General features: G+C 47.0%; 1 protein-coding gene and 1 pseudogene across 2 annotated transcripts in view; both read left to right on the forward strand.

Annotated features, from left to right (window-relative positions):
- Positions 1-201: 201 nt before the first annotated feature.
- The window catches only part of CEMIP (cell migration inducing hyaluronidase 1), a 99,616-nt gene continuing 82,963 nt past the window's right edge, over positions 202-16,854 (forward strand). For both annotated transcript variants that reach the window (XM_018913904.3, XM_009089982.4), the window contains exon 1: positions 202-319. The gene's annotated coding sequence lies outside the window, so the exon portion shown is untranslated. The remainder of the gene's footprint in view (positions 320-16,854) is intronic.
- LOC103816204 (cell surface hyaluronidase-like) overlaps positions 626-16,854 on the forward strand; it is a 43,262-nt pseudogene continuing 27,033 nt past the window's right edge.

Genomic DNA, 16,854 nt, shown 5'->3' on the forward strand with positions numbered 1-16,854 from the left:
CGGCAAGGAGCCCGCTGCTCCCGGAGCTGGGGAAAACCTTTCCGTGCGGGCAGCAGGGCATCAGGCGCCGCTCGTAGATATACGTCCAGGCTGGAGGGAACGTCCCCGGCTGGGAGGAGCCAGCGGCTGAGCTGCTGTAAACAGTGCGGGCACCGCCAGCGGTTGGGAGATGGATATAAAAAGGGAGGCGGAGGGGAGGCAGCCGGAGCGGCGGAGCGGGAGCTGCCTGCGCCTGCCTGCCCCTGCCCTGCCTGCCCCGCCCGGTGCGGCAGCTCCGAGAAGCTGCGGGCAGAGTCCACGGTCGGCGCTGTCGGGACAGGTAAGTGTGTGCGGCGAAGTTTGGAAGGGCCGGTGCCGCTCGTCGAGCAGCCGCCGGGTTTGCGCCGCGCCGGCTCCCTCTGTCCGCGCCGCTGCGCTGCTCGCCGCCTCCGGGCTGTGCCGAGAGGGGACGGGGCTTCTGCCTTCGCCGTTGCGACGTTAAGTGAAAGGGAAAAGTAGAAAAAACCCCAAAACCGAAAAAAGCCCCAACGAAACCAAAACACATCGAAAGCAAAATGTGCCTTTTGGCGGCTCCGTGCAAAGTCGCGGGGCACGTGTTGCGGCCGGCGGCGGCCCTGGGCTGCAGGTAGCGGCTATGGGACCGCCCGGGACGCGCCTACTGCGGGGAGCCCCGTGGCTCTTCCTGCCCTTCTCGCCGGACCCGGAGACTGTCCCGGTCCCGGTGCCGCCGCGGGACGCGTCGTGGAGCAGCGATCGGCCGTAGCATCAGGTCCGTACCGCGCCCTCCGCGCCCCTCGCCCCGCAGACCCCGCCGCCGCTGCCGCCGCCCGTTTCTTGCAGGGCCCTGCCCGGACGCCGCTCCGCACCTCGCCCCGTGGTGACCCCGCTCCGACACCTGCTGGGCCGGCCCGTGGCCCGCCGTGCGCCCCGAGGGCTCCGCCGCCTTCCTTCCCTCGTCATCCGCCACGGAGGTAAGCGGGACCCCGAGCCCGGGTGCTGCGGGGATGTCCCGGCCGCTCCTGCCGGCACCTCCCGGCCCGGCGGTGCGCGTCCCCAGCCCCTCCGCTCCCCTCGCCACCCAGGGCAGCTGGTGCTCACCGACCGCCCCCACGGGCCGCCCATCACCTTGCGGGCCAGCTGTATCCTCATCCGCGACGGCGGGGAGCTGAGCATCGGCTCGGAGCGCTGCCCCTGCGGCTCACGGGCCACCGGCTCGCTGTACGGGCGAGCCGCCGAGGAGGAGGCCACGGAGGGCTCCGGGCAGAAGTCCGTGGGCGTGAATCGCGGCGGCATTCCGGAGCCGCACGGCCGGCGGCTCCTCCTGGACAGGACGCTGCATCCCGGCCGGCTCCGCATGGCCCGAGAGGCGCTGGGGCAGCCGCGGGCTCAGCCTGCGCCTCCTGGACGGCGGCACGGCGCGGCTGCTGGCGGGAGCGCTGCCACAGCCTCCTGCGGCCGGGCTCTGCGCTTTCCTGGCCCCGCAGCCCCCGGCAGGGTCGTGCCGGCCGCCCTGGGGGGCTCGGCAGCCCGCAGCCTCACGCCGGAGACGCGGCTGCTGCTGCCGGACGGCCCGGCCAGCAGCGGCACCGTCCGCCGGCGCTACAGGTGAGGCGGGGGCGGGAGCGGAGCCACCATGGACAGCTCCAGCTCGGCCCGACCCAGGGCGGAGCGGGCCCGGCCGGGCGGGGGGCGGAGGGTACCCGGGGGGATGCGGAGGGTACCCGGGGGGAATATGCACCCCGCCACCCGTGCCAGAGGGAGGGGAGCTGGGCCATGCTGCGCGCTCCCTCCTGCCCAAGTTTTCTGCGGGATGGAGGGCTCGGAGTGTCACCGGTTTGCTCCTTCTCTGTCTCCTTCAGGCAGTCCTGGGCGCTGTTGGGGATTCTCGGAGGGCATCAGCTTTCCAGAGCAGAAGATAAGCAGGAGTATCACGGGAATGGAACAAGAGGGTTAGCTATTGCCCAAAGAGATTTCCCCACATACGATGGCATCTGTTTTACTGTTACTGCTTTCAGTGGATGGATAAAAGGTTCAGTCTTCCCTGAGAATTGCTCATCTCCTGTTGCTTTGCTCTGCTTTTCCTGTGTGGCTGCTGTGAATCTGAACAGTGCAATGATAATTGTACCATAGTCTTTGGCTCACATGGATGTTGACCAAGCTAACAGAAGTACTCTGTCAAAGTAATGCTTTAGCTTTCTACAAAGAGATGGCACTAACATATTTAATGGCTAGAGCACTTCTATCGTGCAAAGAGTTATCTAGATCAAAATTAAATCCACATGCTCTTCATCTAATTGCATGATTCTACCATGTGCAGCTGTAAAAGTAATTGATTGCTTCATTTTTCAGGTGTGCCTCATAGTGGATTTAAAGTGGAAGTATCCAAAGGAATAATTCTTCACCTGGTGGGTGAGGTTACAAGTTGGTTACCTGGTGACCTGGCATTGTCACTGCCAGCACAGATTATTTCATGCATCAGGCTGAAGAGTTTAATCTCCTTCCTCGCCCAAGGAAAAACAGTTAAGTTAAAACTGATGGTATGAAATATTTCTATAAGGGTACTCACTTGTGGTAAATATTTACATTGTCTTGTCTTTTACATTCTACATTTACTTGTATTTCAAGTAGTTTTTGTCCCATAAACACAAGGGCACATATGAGAGCTGAAGGCCCTAATTTTATTTTGGGACTGGAAAGTTTTACCAGAGGCAGCAGTCCTTTGTAGCAGCCTGGGGTCAGATACCAACAACTGGCATGTCCCCAGACTTGGTGATTGCTTAAAGGAAGGGTGTGCACTTGGCCAGAACAATTCAATAATAAAGATGCTGTGTTCATCCTGACTAAAAAGTTTTCTGGTTTCCACAGGCAGCCTACTTTGTCTTTACATTGGAGAAGTCATAGATCATGTTGATATGAGGGCAGAGGTTGGTTTTCTGACCAGAAATATACTTATTCAAGAAGAAATGCTAGACTCCCGTTATGGACAATATCAACACCAGTTTTTCTCTTTTGATGCGTTCGGAGGACACATTAAAGTGAGTGATTTTTGATACATTTACTTGTAGGTGGTTTCAGATAGCTCCTTCCCTGGATGTAAACAAGGGATATAAAGCATCAAGTTACCATTGTATGTGTGGGGAAAAAGTATATTTGTCTATGAAAAAAGGGGAAATTTTTTAGCCTGTCTCGCAAAACTGGACTTGCAATGAGACATTTTCCTCTCCATGTCTGCAAAACCATGCCCTCCTAGGGGATTCCCTTCAAGGGGATTCTTTGGCAGCCCTGCTGTCAGTAGGGCCCATGCAAAGCTAGCCCATGAGATGTCACTGAAGGAATTGTGGTTCCTGCAGAGCAAACCTGCTGCCTCCCTGGCTCAGAGAAGTGCTGGCTCTCACCCTGTTGTGCTTTGCCTCCTCTCAGCTGTCTCTCGTGTCCTGGGTGCAGCCCTGCTCTTGCAGGGGCTTTGTGTAAAATTTCTCCTGCACCAGGTGGTGGAAACTGAGGAGCTGTGCAGGTCTGGGCTACAATCACTCGACAGTAGGAGCTGCCAGGAAATAGAGCCTGGTGGCAAATGCTCCCCCTCTCTGCAGTTGGCAGGAGCACCGTGTCTGTCACTGCTATTGCTAAACACTGCACATGCTGCCTGGCAGCTGCTCCTTGGCAGCCCGTGCCCGTAGGTGTGCAGCTGCTGGCACATGGCTCTGCAGGTCCTGAGCTGCTTTGGGTGGAAACAGGGAGCTCACACTTCCTCCTGGGACCATGTTTCACTCTGCAAATTATTGCCTAATGAGAGAGGAAAAAAAAAGCCCAAACCTGTTTTTCTTTTTGTGTGTTTCTATTGTAATGCCTTACCTGGATCTACATTTGTCTCAACAGATCCTAAGGAATTTTAGCTCTGTTCACATGTCAGGAGTGGAACTAAAAAGCATGGGGCAAAAAATCCTGGGCAGTTACCCTGTGCATTTTCACCTGGCTGAGGATGTGGATGAGAGAGGAGGATATGGACATCCAATGCACCTCAATAACCTGGCTATCACCACTGCTTCTCGGGGTGGAACTCATGGCCTTCTGGTAGGACATGTATTTTATTAGTAACAAGTTCAGTTCTTTGCATAGCCAGGACTAAATAGCAAGAGCCATCTGTGACACAAAGATAAATCAGAATACTGAAATAAGGCATGCTTTTCCCAAGAAATGTCCTGACTTCACCTTTGTTTGAGTTAGTACTGTTCCTCTGTTAATGAAGCTGTTTGAAATAAATGTCAGGTTCTCAGCACAGCCTAATTAATATGATCAGATCAGATACAGAGTGATCAGATAGAGGGAAATCTTTGCCATGGTAATTCTGGACAGTTTGTGATAATGGGAACTTTTATTTAAAATTAAAGCAGTGAAGTATAAATGGAGCTGACTGAAGCAATGGACCTTTAATTTGCAGTGACATAAAAAAAGGGAGGGCTTGTTCGGGTCAGGGTAAAATGAAATATATCCCAAAATGTTCATGTGACAAAGGGAATGAAATATGAACAGAACAGACCCAAATGGTCACTTCAGTGCCAGAAAAGTCCTCAGCAACTTGGCTTTGACCTAGATCCTCCCAAGGGCATTCTGAACTCAGGAAAAAAGGTCACAACAAAAGCCATAGGTGTCCCCTCTGGAAAAGAGAGATTCCTGCTCCAGTCCCAACATGTCCAGTTGCTGTGTGCTCTGCAGGACCCTGAGTGATATTTTGGTGTCTGTGAGCAATTCCTCATTAACTGGGTGGGTGCTCAGGCTGACACTCCCTGACCTCCTGTGTTTTTCCTGACAACTTTTTCTCAGTCCTGTAAGGACTGAGAAAGCTGTGAAGGACACAAATAGAGATGTGAAAGGGTCCCCTGAAAGAATGTATTCAAGAAAATGCAATATAGAACTGTACAACACAGGAGCACTCTTCATGTATCCTAAACTCGATTTATATTGTTCATATCACTTGACATTTTTGATTGCCTTCCCATGTTTGTGATTTTCTCTGTCTGTAGAGCCTAATTCTGTAGACAGAGTCCTTAGGTTGACAGGAGGCTTGTCCAGTTTGTGTGGATGTAGTTTAGCTTTCTTTCTTCTGCTTGGGTATTAAAGCTCTGGAACTGAAGTAATGTGTCTGGGATGAAAATAAAAGGCTTATGCTAATAATGGTCCTGAGAAGAATGGTGCATGGTCTTGCTCTTTATCAGGAGGGAGGTACTCAAGGGTTTATCTGCAAGTGTGGGGTGCAATAGAGCAATCAATAATCCAAGTGAGATCCAGCCCTGGTCATGTGACCCTGAGTACTTGAATCAGGGAGAAGATTTTATAGTAAAGATTAAATATGTGATTCTTTGAAAGACTCATGTGGCTTTGATCTGTAGGCATTAAAATGAAGGGTAGTTAAAATGTAAGAAAGAGCTTTGCTGTAAAAGAATTTAAAATAATTTGCAGTTCCAGAGAACAGCATGTGCATCAGAGCAAGGCAGTTAAATAACACAGACAGGCACCTGCTTCAGCATCAGATCATGAAATTCCAGCCTTGAGGCAGAGTAAACCAGAGAGGTTTCCCCCTCCCATCCCAAGGTTTTAGAGCATGTAATTTTAGATGTACATTGCCAGAGTGGTTTGTGCTCTGCTGTGTGTGGGTCATGCAGAGCTGTCTGCACTCCCCTTCTCCATCTGCTGCTCTGTGCCAGGCTTTTCCAGCCAGCAGCAGCTTGGGTTCCTGGGGAGCTGGGAGCAGGCTGGGCTGTGCCCAGAGCTGGGCACATGTCAGGCGTGTGCAGACTGCTGCAGGCTGTCATGGACAATGGGACAGGGCAGAAAGGTCACCAATATTGTGTTGCTGAACTATTTATAATTCAGTGTTTGGAGGTGTCTGGATCATCTGGTGTTGGCCACAGCAGCGAGGCTGCAGCTTGTGCTGGGGACAGTGTCCCATGCTGGCACTTACAGCAGAATGCCACTGTGACAGTGCTGCAGGTGGGTGCCTTTCCAGGCTTGGGTTTTCTACCAGTGATATGCTGGAATTGATCAGTCACTGGGGGTTTGTTCTGGTGGCATGGACCCTCATCTCTGAGTGCCAATGTAAGTGATCTTTAAATCACATTAGTCCCTGGTCACAAGAGTGATCTCTACAGTTTTGTGTGTGAGACTTTCAGGGCTGCCAAGCAAGCCTGAAGCTGGGACTGGTCATATTAATTGAAGCTAAGATCTGGTTTTGGATACAAGTCTGGCTTTTCATGCAGCCTCTGAAGCACAATTAGCCAAACTGCAGCTAAATCCAGAAGAATGAAACTCTACAATTGAAATGCTGTTTCAAACAATGAGCAGTTTGTTGCTGCACTTTTCTGTCCAAAGTTAGTCTTCCATGGCCTCCTTCTGCCCATCATTTGGGAGGGTGGAAGTAGCCAGGCTTACTGATCTGAGCAGGCTGGCAGGCACACTTGCCTTTTTGTCTAAATCCATTTCCTATTTGTGTTTCCAAGCCTCAGCTGGCTGGGAGGGACATGCTCAGGGTCAGCTCTCTGTTGCCCTCCCTGTGGCTCACTCCAGGCTGCTGTACCCACGTGTAGGGTCCTGGTGGATTTCCAGCACTCAGTCAGGAGGAACTGGGTGCCTGTGTGCCTCTTTTTGTTGTGCCCTGTTTTTAACTCTCTTTGGACACCTCACTGAGGCAGAAACAAGAGCAGCAGATGACAGGTTTGAGGGGTGACTGCCAGGAAAACAATGAAATCCAGCAGAGCTGTACCTGTGGGGAGCATAGTGTTTGTGACTCCAGATGTTATGTACAGTTGCAGCCCATCAAGGGGAAATTACAGGATATGATTCCACGAAATGGATTTATTTCAAGTATCCCTCTGTACACAAAAATAACCAAGTAGGTTAATATTAGTTAATCTTGCAGTCTTGCACAGCCATAACTGACGTCAACAGGAATTCTGTATGCCTGAGGAGGGAATATAAATGCTGACAGGGATCATTTGAGTACAAAGTTAAGGTTTCTGTAAGATTTAGTAACGAATAGCTGGTATTTTAACTAGCCTGATTTAGTATTTACATTTAAAAGAAGGATTTCTGAATTTATCTTCATAAGGCTGTACATCAAAGGAGGCTTGTGCTAAGCCCTTTTGGTCAAATTAGGGTTTAATGCAATATCCCTGAGCATGTCAATTAATATTAAATAGACTGAAATAGTAAAATACCCCCTCTACCCAAGATGATCATTACAGGAAAGAAGTGGGCCTGCACCTTCTGAGAATGGAGGAGAAAGAATGTGAATCTCCTTAATATAAATTACTTTGCATGGTGCATTTTAAAGGATATCTTTTTTTATTTTGAAAATGTTGCAGTCATAAAAGTTTCTAGATTAACCATGCTGATTTGTTGGTTTATCATGTGAGACACACTCATCTTTATCCATCTTTATGTAGATATTTACTCCATGACACTGAATCAAATATTCTCTCTGAGAGCTGAGGGTATTTTTAAATCCAGTATTTTGCAATTTTCCTTTAATTATGCATGTAATCTTGCTCAGAGTAGTTTTAGATCAGTCCACAGTTTTAGATCAGCCCACAGTGATGCACAGCTCCAGCCAGCTCCAGGACTGATGGAGGCACCTCTCAGTGACAGAGGGTCAGCAGTGTTTTTATACATGACCTTTATGACTTGCAGAAGATTTATCCAATGAAATAAGACAACAGATGACAATGCTTTCATAGTTACATCTGGCTTCTGTGTGTACCACTACTGAGCTTCCCTCTGAAGAAAAACTCCTTACTGGGACAAACACCAATATTATATCTCCTTCATCTTCTTCTTGATGGGCCACTTGTGGCTTGCAAGAATATTTGGGTTGTTTTTTCATGTAGAAGCTTCATAAATTCATAGAGAATCCCTAACTCCTGCCATTGCCCCTAAAGTTTCAAAAAACAGACCAGAAGTTTCATTTTTCAGATATTTTCCAAAGCTTCTTAACTTAAAAAAAAATCCCCCAACCCTTGGATTTCCTTCAGCTGCATTGAACAGAGCATGGATTCTGTGTTAATGTTCACATATAATTTACAATAGGTTCAGCATGTGGCTCCATAAATGACCATGTCTGACATTACTAGATGGTTTATTTTCCTTAAAGAGTGTCATTAAAAGGTTGTGTGGAGTTTTAAAGTCAATAGGAGACTTGTGGCTCAAGTCCAGGGCAGTGCTATGAAAATGTATCCCTTCCTGTTTGGTAACTGCTTAGGATCATTTTGATTTTGATTTTTCAGGGCTGTCAGCACTTTCTGGATTGCAAATCCAAACAACAACTTAATAGAGAAAGCAGTGGCTGGTGCTCAGGTAAAATCATTTAATGGCAGAGCTGGGCTTTGCCTCCACTTCCCAAATATTCTACATTTATTTATTGATGTCAGGAGCAATAAGTTTTTACTAAGACACAGAATTTGGAGATGTATTTCTGCACCCTTTGTCTCTGTTAAGAACAAATATTTCCCTACACTTCTCCACTGATTTCTCTAACAATTATTCCAGGAAATAGTGTGTGATATCTCTTAGAAAATACTGATTTTTATATGTAGTTAATAGTGAAATGCTCAATAAAATTTTATATTTCTATATATGAATACATACTCTCTCCTTATTATTATCTCTTATGTTTACCCAACACATGTCTGTGCTTTATACACCTGTACAGACCAGACTGTTTTCTAATAAACACCTGAATTTCACCCACAATAAATACATTTGGTAACCCTTGTGTGTGCCCTGGGCATCAGCTGTGCATGCCAAAGGCTGAGCTGGGAGGTGCAGGAGCTGTGGGCTGCTGTGTGTCCCCCAGGGGCCACATGTTGGACAGGCTCAGGTTGGAAATCTGGCCAGCACCGTGTCCAAAGCCACACTCCAAGGTATCCCTGATGGCAGTGCCCCATTTCTCATCCCTCCCTCTGTCTTCTAGGATGTTGGTGCCTCTTCCACTGGGTCCTCACCAGGCAGTCTGAGGGAAAATATCCAGAGGGACAGGCTGGACCCACCTCCTGGGAGTGTTTTACAGCAGAGCCCACTCCAGTTTCAAGGCAAGTGATGATTTTGTGTTTCTGTCCATGGAACAGCATGGCACTGACTGTGTGTGCTGCTCTGTGATGCTTGTGGGTGTCTCACATTTTGATAAAGGTCTTTTTAACACTGTATCAAGACACAATCAACTTTGGGGGGCCCTGTTTGTTCTAAATATTGAAGAGGGGGCTGAGGGGAGTAGAGGTCCCACTCCAGGGGCTTCAGTTGGGTGGCTGTGTTAGAGGCAACGTGCCCAGGCTGTGAGTGCACCTACTCCAAGTGAGATTTAAGGACAGACAGGCAGGACTTTCAGCACTGCTGTTGACCACAGTGATGCCAGGATGGAAGGGGATGAGGGAAAGTAATTTGTGCCAGCAACTGCTCATCACCTCTGGAAAACGAGCCCGAAAATTCAAGGGTAGTTCCAAGAAAAACACTTTCCCCCAAATAAACTGTTGACGTGAAAACATAACCCGTAAGGCATAAAAAGCATTTTAAACTTATTTCTCAATATTCTCAATAGAAACTGGTTTTGTTTGCTGTGCTTTGTGTATTTTACCTCTTGGTCCATGGCAGCTGCTGCTCTAGCCCAAAGCCTGTAAGTTGGCTGCAGCAGCTCATGTTCTCTTTTGACTGTCGGGGGACTCGTCACTCGTTATTTAAAGCCTTAATTCTTAACAACACTCTTTTTCCAAAAAGTTATCAAGAGCTTGGCAGGGTCCCTTATTGCTTTCTGCGAGGGAGGGAGAGTGGGAGTTCAGAGCCTTGCTTTGGGTCAGAAGAGAGCCCAAGATGCTGATGGATAACACATGGCAGGGCAGGCTCTGTCCTGAATTCAGCGTGCTCCATCCTGTGCTAGCGTCCTGCTGAGCAGCGCCAGGAGACACCGAGGGGAAGGGAGAGCCTGGCTGCGGCTGCTCCTGTGCCTGCACGCTCTGCCTGCCCACATTCATTGATAAAATCTGCGATCTTTGGCCCCTGCTGAGCGATCTGGTAAAGTAATTGGAGGCGTGTGCATTTCCAGGCTGGTTTGTTTATTGGAAAAGGAGTAAAGACAACGAGAGCCTGAAGATCCCAGGGAGGATCTCACTGTCCATGATGCCAGGTGTGCACACGCTGCAAGGCTCAGTGTTCTGGATAGTTGTACTGCACCTTGGCTTCTGCATTGCATTTAGCAGATCATTAATGCCTCATTACGGCTGGAGCCTCTGAAAAAAACACACGCTTTCTCTGATGTGCAGAGGCAACTATTCCATAGCTATGCACTGGATTGTTTGTGTTATTGCTGGCCAGAAAGGACACTCATGCACTTGGGGTTGTGAGGACTAAGCAGTGAAGCATGTGGAAGGGGATCCAGATCCCATTAGTGCATTAGTGTGTTTGTAAATTCTAGTATTTATCACTAATTGCTTAGAACTTACACCTGAAAGGTGATGTAAGAGGCTGCTGAGACTGCTCTGGGATTAATGAGGAAAATAGGAAGCCTCAAAGGTTTTTGTCAGCTGCCTCTTGCAGAGTGGAAGCACGTAAATTAAGGCCATTTTCTGCCTCACTGCAGTCCTATGGGTCTGTGTGAGGAAGTTGAGAGAAATCAGCTGCTGCTCCTGGTCAAGCCTTGGTTTTTCTCTCCTCCATCATACCCTATCAACAGGATGTTCCCAGGAGGCTGAAAGGAAAGGATGGCTGTGTCCCTTGTGGCAGCCCTGCCAGGGCCACCCCCTGGGGCACCAAGGAGACACCTGCCTTTGTACCTCAGCTGGAAGAAGTAGGAGGTGAGGGTAGACTCAGAAAAAGAAATGGTCATTTTTTTCCCCAAACACAGCACAAATCTACCATTAACAGCCACTGTGGCAAAAAAATAGCCTGTGAGCAATTTAGGGGCACCCAGATCCCAGATAATCCTTTTGCTTTCAGCAGCTTCTCCTTCAGCAGCCACAGAAGCTTTTGGGGGTTTGGGCTGTACATGCAAGGAGAGCAGCTCCAATTAGTCTGTCAGCTTTGCTGAATGAGGTTCCTGGAAGTGGCTAATTGATTTTCCAGCATCAACAGAGGGATTCTCAATGGGCCTCTAAGGACATCTACAAAAGGACCTGAGTGACTTGGGAAAAATGTTTTCTATGCCTCTAAATCACATTGAATAAAATTAAAGGATAGCTGTGGGCCCATTGGTGTCTAGTGAGAAATCACCTGCTCCTTCACCTGGGCCAGAATTCCATCCTTGTGAATGTTTCTTGTTTTCTGCTTTACACCAAAGCTCAAAAGTGAAATCAGGCCAATATCCTGTCTCTGATTCAGGGCATATCACCTCTTTAAACCCATCATGCCAATAAATGGAAGACAAAAAATATCTACTGGGCATTACTGCCTCTGTCTGAAGTTGATTCCTGAGTCCCTTGTGCTGCATTAACTAAGATTCTTTCTTCAGGTCTTGCCCACATCAAGATGCTGATCCTGAAAAGCCACGAGTTCCTGCCATGACTGATGGTCTTATTGCTCCTAAAAATAATGACCTTAGGGCCTGGGATGGTGACATTATTTTATAGGGTAGGTTACTGTTATATCATCCCCCCCCAACAGGCATGAATAGGTCTGTAGGCCAAATGCACTGCAGACATTCCTCATCATTCACACCCTTGTGTTTCCTCTGTCCCAGGTTTTCAGACAATGGAATTGGACTCACTCTGGCAAGGTAATTTCTTAAAATGGGTCTTCTCTCTATTTTTCCCCTCAGTGTAACATGCTCAAGAATGGAAACTGAGACACTCCCCTGCTAATTAGTGTAAGACAGGAGAAAATCTTACATTTCCCCTCTGGACCACATCAACTCTTCCCTGGGCAGCCATAAATACAAGGGGCAATTTAGCCTTTCATTCTCTTTGCCTCAGCATGCCTGGGGAATACATGATAATTGCTGAATATTTCCTGCTGGACAGGAGGTCCTGGACAGGAGGTCCTGATGCTCAAGCACAAAGCTAGCTTGTCACTAACTTGCTGGTTTTTACACATACTTTAGAGCAGGCTCTTATAGAACTGCATGTACCTTTTTTCCAAATTAAAGACACAAATTCTACTGAGTCTGGGGTGTAATTAAATTGTTAATTAATTGGTGTGCTGTGCTGCATATTTACATGGTGTTTCTTTGCCTGCAGTGATGGGACTTTCCCAACAACAGCTCCAGCCTGGAGGTTACATGTTCCATTTTTTGTTGGAGAAAGCAGCAACTTTGGCTCCCAGAGAGGCCAAAACAGCTACTGGGGAAAGGGGGCAAATGGAGAACACAGAGCACTGCCCAGAAACAAGTGAGTTATTCTTCTGCCATTTCTTCTTGGCGTTAGCTTAAGGTAGAAGAAAAGCCCCAGGAATTAATGTGGCTACCAATGAGTAATTTATACCAGGTGCTTAAATTATTGTTCAGGCCAGAAATAATAAGCATCCAAATAAACTTACTCTTCAGGCCAACAGCTCGAGAGCATTCCTGAGTGAATGTGTTTGGTTTAGTTTTCTCCTTGGTTTATTAGTCAGTGGAGAATGGGTTAGAGGATCTGACTTATGCCAGATGGCTCTTGTGTGGTGCAGCATCAAGGTGCTCTTGTTTAAATCTCCTAGGACATTCCCTGTCCATGGATTCCAGATTTATGATGGGTCTGTCAGGATGGCAAGCTGACAGATACTCAAGGGTTCTTCATGAAAAATCCCTCATGAAAGATCAGCCCCCAGAACAATGTTTCACAGCTCCTGATGGAGAAAAGTGTAAGTGAGAGAAGCAGTTTGCTGTTAGGTGTGATAGGTTTTGAAGTTTTTAGCAGTGGGGAGAGATCTGTCCTAGAGCAGGATTTCCAAGCAGAGGTGTGAGTTACATTGGTGCAATGCCACCAATTATTTTTGAAACCCTTTTCTTCTCAGTAATGAAGGTTATTTATAAGCAAGTAACATTTGATATCTTATGCCTGGGCAGACACACACAAAGAAACCTGCACTGGAGAAAGGTTTCACCTTGTAATCAGAACACCCAGAACACAAGCCTTAGGTAGTGCAGCATTGCCAGCTGCTGAGGAGCTGGTCTCAGAGGTTGAGAGGGTCACACAGAAGATATCAGAAGCCAATAAGCTGTAAAACAGTTCTACAGAAATAGCAAATGCACTGAGAAGCAAAGCCATGACCCAATTTCTGAGATCAGCTGTGAAATTCCTGTTGTGCACAACAGGGACTTCCCTTGAGCTGTGACAACAGAACAGGGCTCTGTATCTCTGCCTTGGCAGAAGCTTGAGAATGCTGAGCAATCCCAGTCCTTGTCCTGGATTCCTGGAGGGTTCATGACCCTGGACACTTGGCTTTGGAAATGATGGATTGCACCTGGCTCTCTCCAGGAATCATGACCTCCTTAGCTTTGTTCAAACAAGGTCCATAGTTGTTGGGATGTCCATGAACTGCAGTAACTTTGGCCTGAGGTTTGGCTTTACCTTGAGGAAAATTTCCATTGCTCTGAGACTGACCAATATCCCTCCCTCTGGCAAGCAGAGAGTTTATCTGTCCCCTCTCTGGTACACTTTAGACCAACAACCAGGGGGCATTTCAGAAAAGGATGGTGTTGATTGCAGTCACTTGCCTGCTCCTCTAAGTAAAAACATGGTCTCTGTGCACCTTGGTGAGAAGATCTGAATTGCCTTGGATGCTTTATGGAGCTTTGGAACAAGAATAAGGGGTAATTTGCTGTTCCTTCTTCATGTGTTCCCTTGGGGAAATGGTTATAAAATGGTCATGGGGAGCATTAACAAGAAAATCAACATGGAACAGGGGAGGGGAGCTTAGAGAAAAAGTGTTTGCTAAGTGAGGTGGAAGAGAGTGGAAAATTTCCTCCAGTAAAGGCTGTAGGACTGTCCATGAGAATGGTTTCAGACTGGTGATATCTGTGCACATAGGCAAAGGGTTGATTACACCTCGAATGGCTGAAAATGCAACTCTTTAATATAGTCACAACATTTGAGGCCAATGAGCCTGCTGAATATGCAGCATTATCTGTTTGAGAGGCAGTTCAGTACTGCAAGACCTTTAGGATCTCAGGTTTTCAAAGTAAAAATGGTCAGAAGATTTCCTAAATAATTCTACAGAGCAAATTAAACCAGTGCAGTGTAAGCCTATCACAAAAAAGCCTAAAACAAAAACCCCAAACCCGAACAAACCCTAATGACATGATCTCAATAATTATTTAATAATTTAATTATTAATAATAATTAATTATTATTTGTACATTTCCAAGAAAATATCGACTTCTGAAGCTGGTACTTTGCCAGGTATGTTTGTAAGCACCTGCATCCCAGGAATTTTCACATTGATTCTCTTTTATCTGGATTGAATCCAGATGTGCTACATCTGATTTTATACTTGTAGGATCACACACAGTTTATTTTTTGTTGTTGTTGTTGCTCATTGCTATATGGGGTAATATATCTTTGCCTAGTTAAGACAGAGCCTGTCAACCATTTTAATTAATTTTCCATCTCCAGGCTTCTTAGTTTTATTAGCCATTTTATTAGTTTTTAAAGGATGGCTAAGTACTAATTCCCTAAAGTACAATCATTTTACTGTTGCTCTTTAAGAAGAAATTAAACATTACTGCAAGTTGTACAGTGATGACAAAACTATTAGTCATGCTGAAGGATAATTGTGTAATTAATCAGACTAATCAGCAGATTGGTTAGACAACAAAATAATAAAGCCAGTCAGGTCTTGTTTAAATCCAGCATAAAAAAAAACCAGTGAAGCAGAACAGAAGAGCTAAACATTACCCTCCACACAAAGGATTCTAATTGTCCATCCATTGACAAAGCTGAATCTCACACATTATCTATGCATTTATCCATTGCAATATTATTGCTGGGCTGGTTTGCTTGTTTTGAGAAGAGGGCTTTCAAAAAGTTATTTCAAAGCAATGGAAGCAGCAGTTGGCTGTAGCCCAGCTGAGGGATTGATGGCTGGGGTCTCCTGTATCTCTGTCAGTCAGTAGGATCTGGAGAGCTCAAGGAAGATGCCCCAGCCCAGAACAAAGCCATGCCCAAACACTGCTTAAAAAGACCTGACCTATTTTTTTTAGTTACAAAAAAAGCACCCATTCACCCCTCTGTCCCTCTGAGGCACAGAGTGAAGTGAGGAGAAGGAACAACCACCTGCAACAGGTGCAGGACTCCCAAATTGTCCAGCTCACATCCACTGCTAAATGTCCCTCTGGTCATTTTGTCCCTGCAGCCAGGAGTTTAGGGTGGATTCCACCCTATCCCACTCCTGCCTGTGCCAACACTACCACATCTCAGGAATTGCTTCTGCCAAGGAAATCCCAGTGGGCTGTCCTGGGTGGGTTTGTGCTCCCCAGGACAGCTCACAGGGGCTGCACTAACCCCTGGCTATGGACTAGGACTCCCATGGGGTTGCAGTCCAGCTTAGCTAAGAGATGGGCACCTCCTCATGTTGACTTTGCTATGTTTAGCCTGTGCTGTTCTGGGCTTCTGTGTCAAAGCACACATTTGCAAACAGCTCCTGATGGGAAAAAGAAAAGCAGACAGTCAGTTAAAGTCTGTTCTTTCCTGAAACAGAGAGGAGAAAGAAACCAGTCCCAACCCTGAAGAGACTCCTGACCAAAGGGAACTTGGCAGGGTGAAGGTTTGCATCACTCCAGCAGAGGAAAAGCCATGGGGACAGAGACCTTGGGGGGTAAATGAGAGGAAGATTCCTGCTGGATGAAAATGGTTTGATTAAAATGATAGCAGAGATACAGTGAGATGTCTTTTGTTGGCAGCTTGTGCAAGCACTTGAATGTTACAAGAAGTAACAAATTATTACAATGATTTCCAGCACCTTATTGTTTTTAATATAGAAAGTGCAGTCGTCAGGGCTCCCTGCAGGTGTGTCAGGTGTGCTGCCCTTGGACAGGTTGAGTTAGCACATTCTTAAGAGATTACAAACTCTGTCAGGCTCCAGACAGGTAACTCAGGTATCCTTTATGCTGTGTCACTCAGAGGTGGCCACACCTAGTGAAAAATAGGTGTCTGAATAGTAGTGTGGCATCCAGACATGACCTGTCTCTGCACCCTCTTCTAGCTCCTTCCTAGCTCCAAGTGAACAAACCTGAGGAGCAGAATCTTTGCTTCTGTGTGCTCACTTAGGAAAAATTATAAAGAAACCACTGCCATAGCTGTAATTGCAAACTCAGCTGCACTCCTACCCCAGAGTGTACAAAGTAAGGTAACCTTGAGGCTCACACAAGAAGTGACACTGCTCATTAAAATTTCCACTTTTATTCTGACTTTCAGGCTTTTTAGAGGAGAATGTTAGACATTAGAATAAAATTAGCACCCAAACTGTCTGCTGCTGGATGGAAGCACAGAGTGTTGATCAAATGTAAGATGTGCTGGCTGTGCCTTGGTTTGGTTTGAAGTGCAGCTGGCTTTGTTCTCCTCCCCAGTGCAGTGCCTGTTTTCATATGCAGCTCCAGAAGTGCCATCACAGAGTATTTGTAATGGAGTTTTGAGCTGCTGCACAGTGTTTACATTTTTTAATATCTCATTATTTATACATTAAAATGAAAGGAAAAAACCAACAAGTTTTGGGATCCTCCTAGGCCAAGGCCAAGTAGCCTTTTGGGGAAAAGCTTCCTGTGGTGCAGTGAGAAAAGACTTAAAAAACCCTCAGAAATGCACCTTAAATTTCCAAATGTTTGAGCCTCCTCTAAAGGAGACTGCCTCAAGTATTTTTTCATGAGATTCATACTTAGACAAGAAGGTGACAGAAAATGGTTCTAGG

This window comes from Serinus canaria, chromosome 10 (assembly GCF_022539315.1).
Source record: "Serinus canaria isolate serCan28SL12 chromosome 10, serCan2020, whole genome shotgun sequence".
Taxonomy (NCBI): Eukaryota; Metazoa; Chordata; class Aves; order Passeriformes; family Fringillidae; genus Serinus; species Serinus canaria.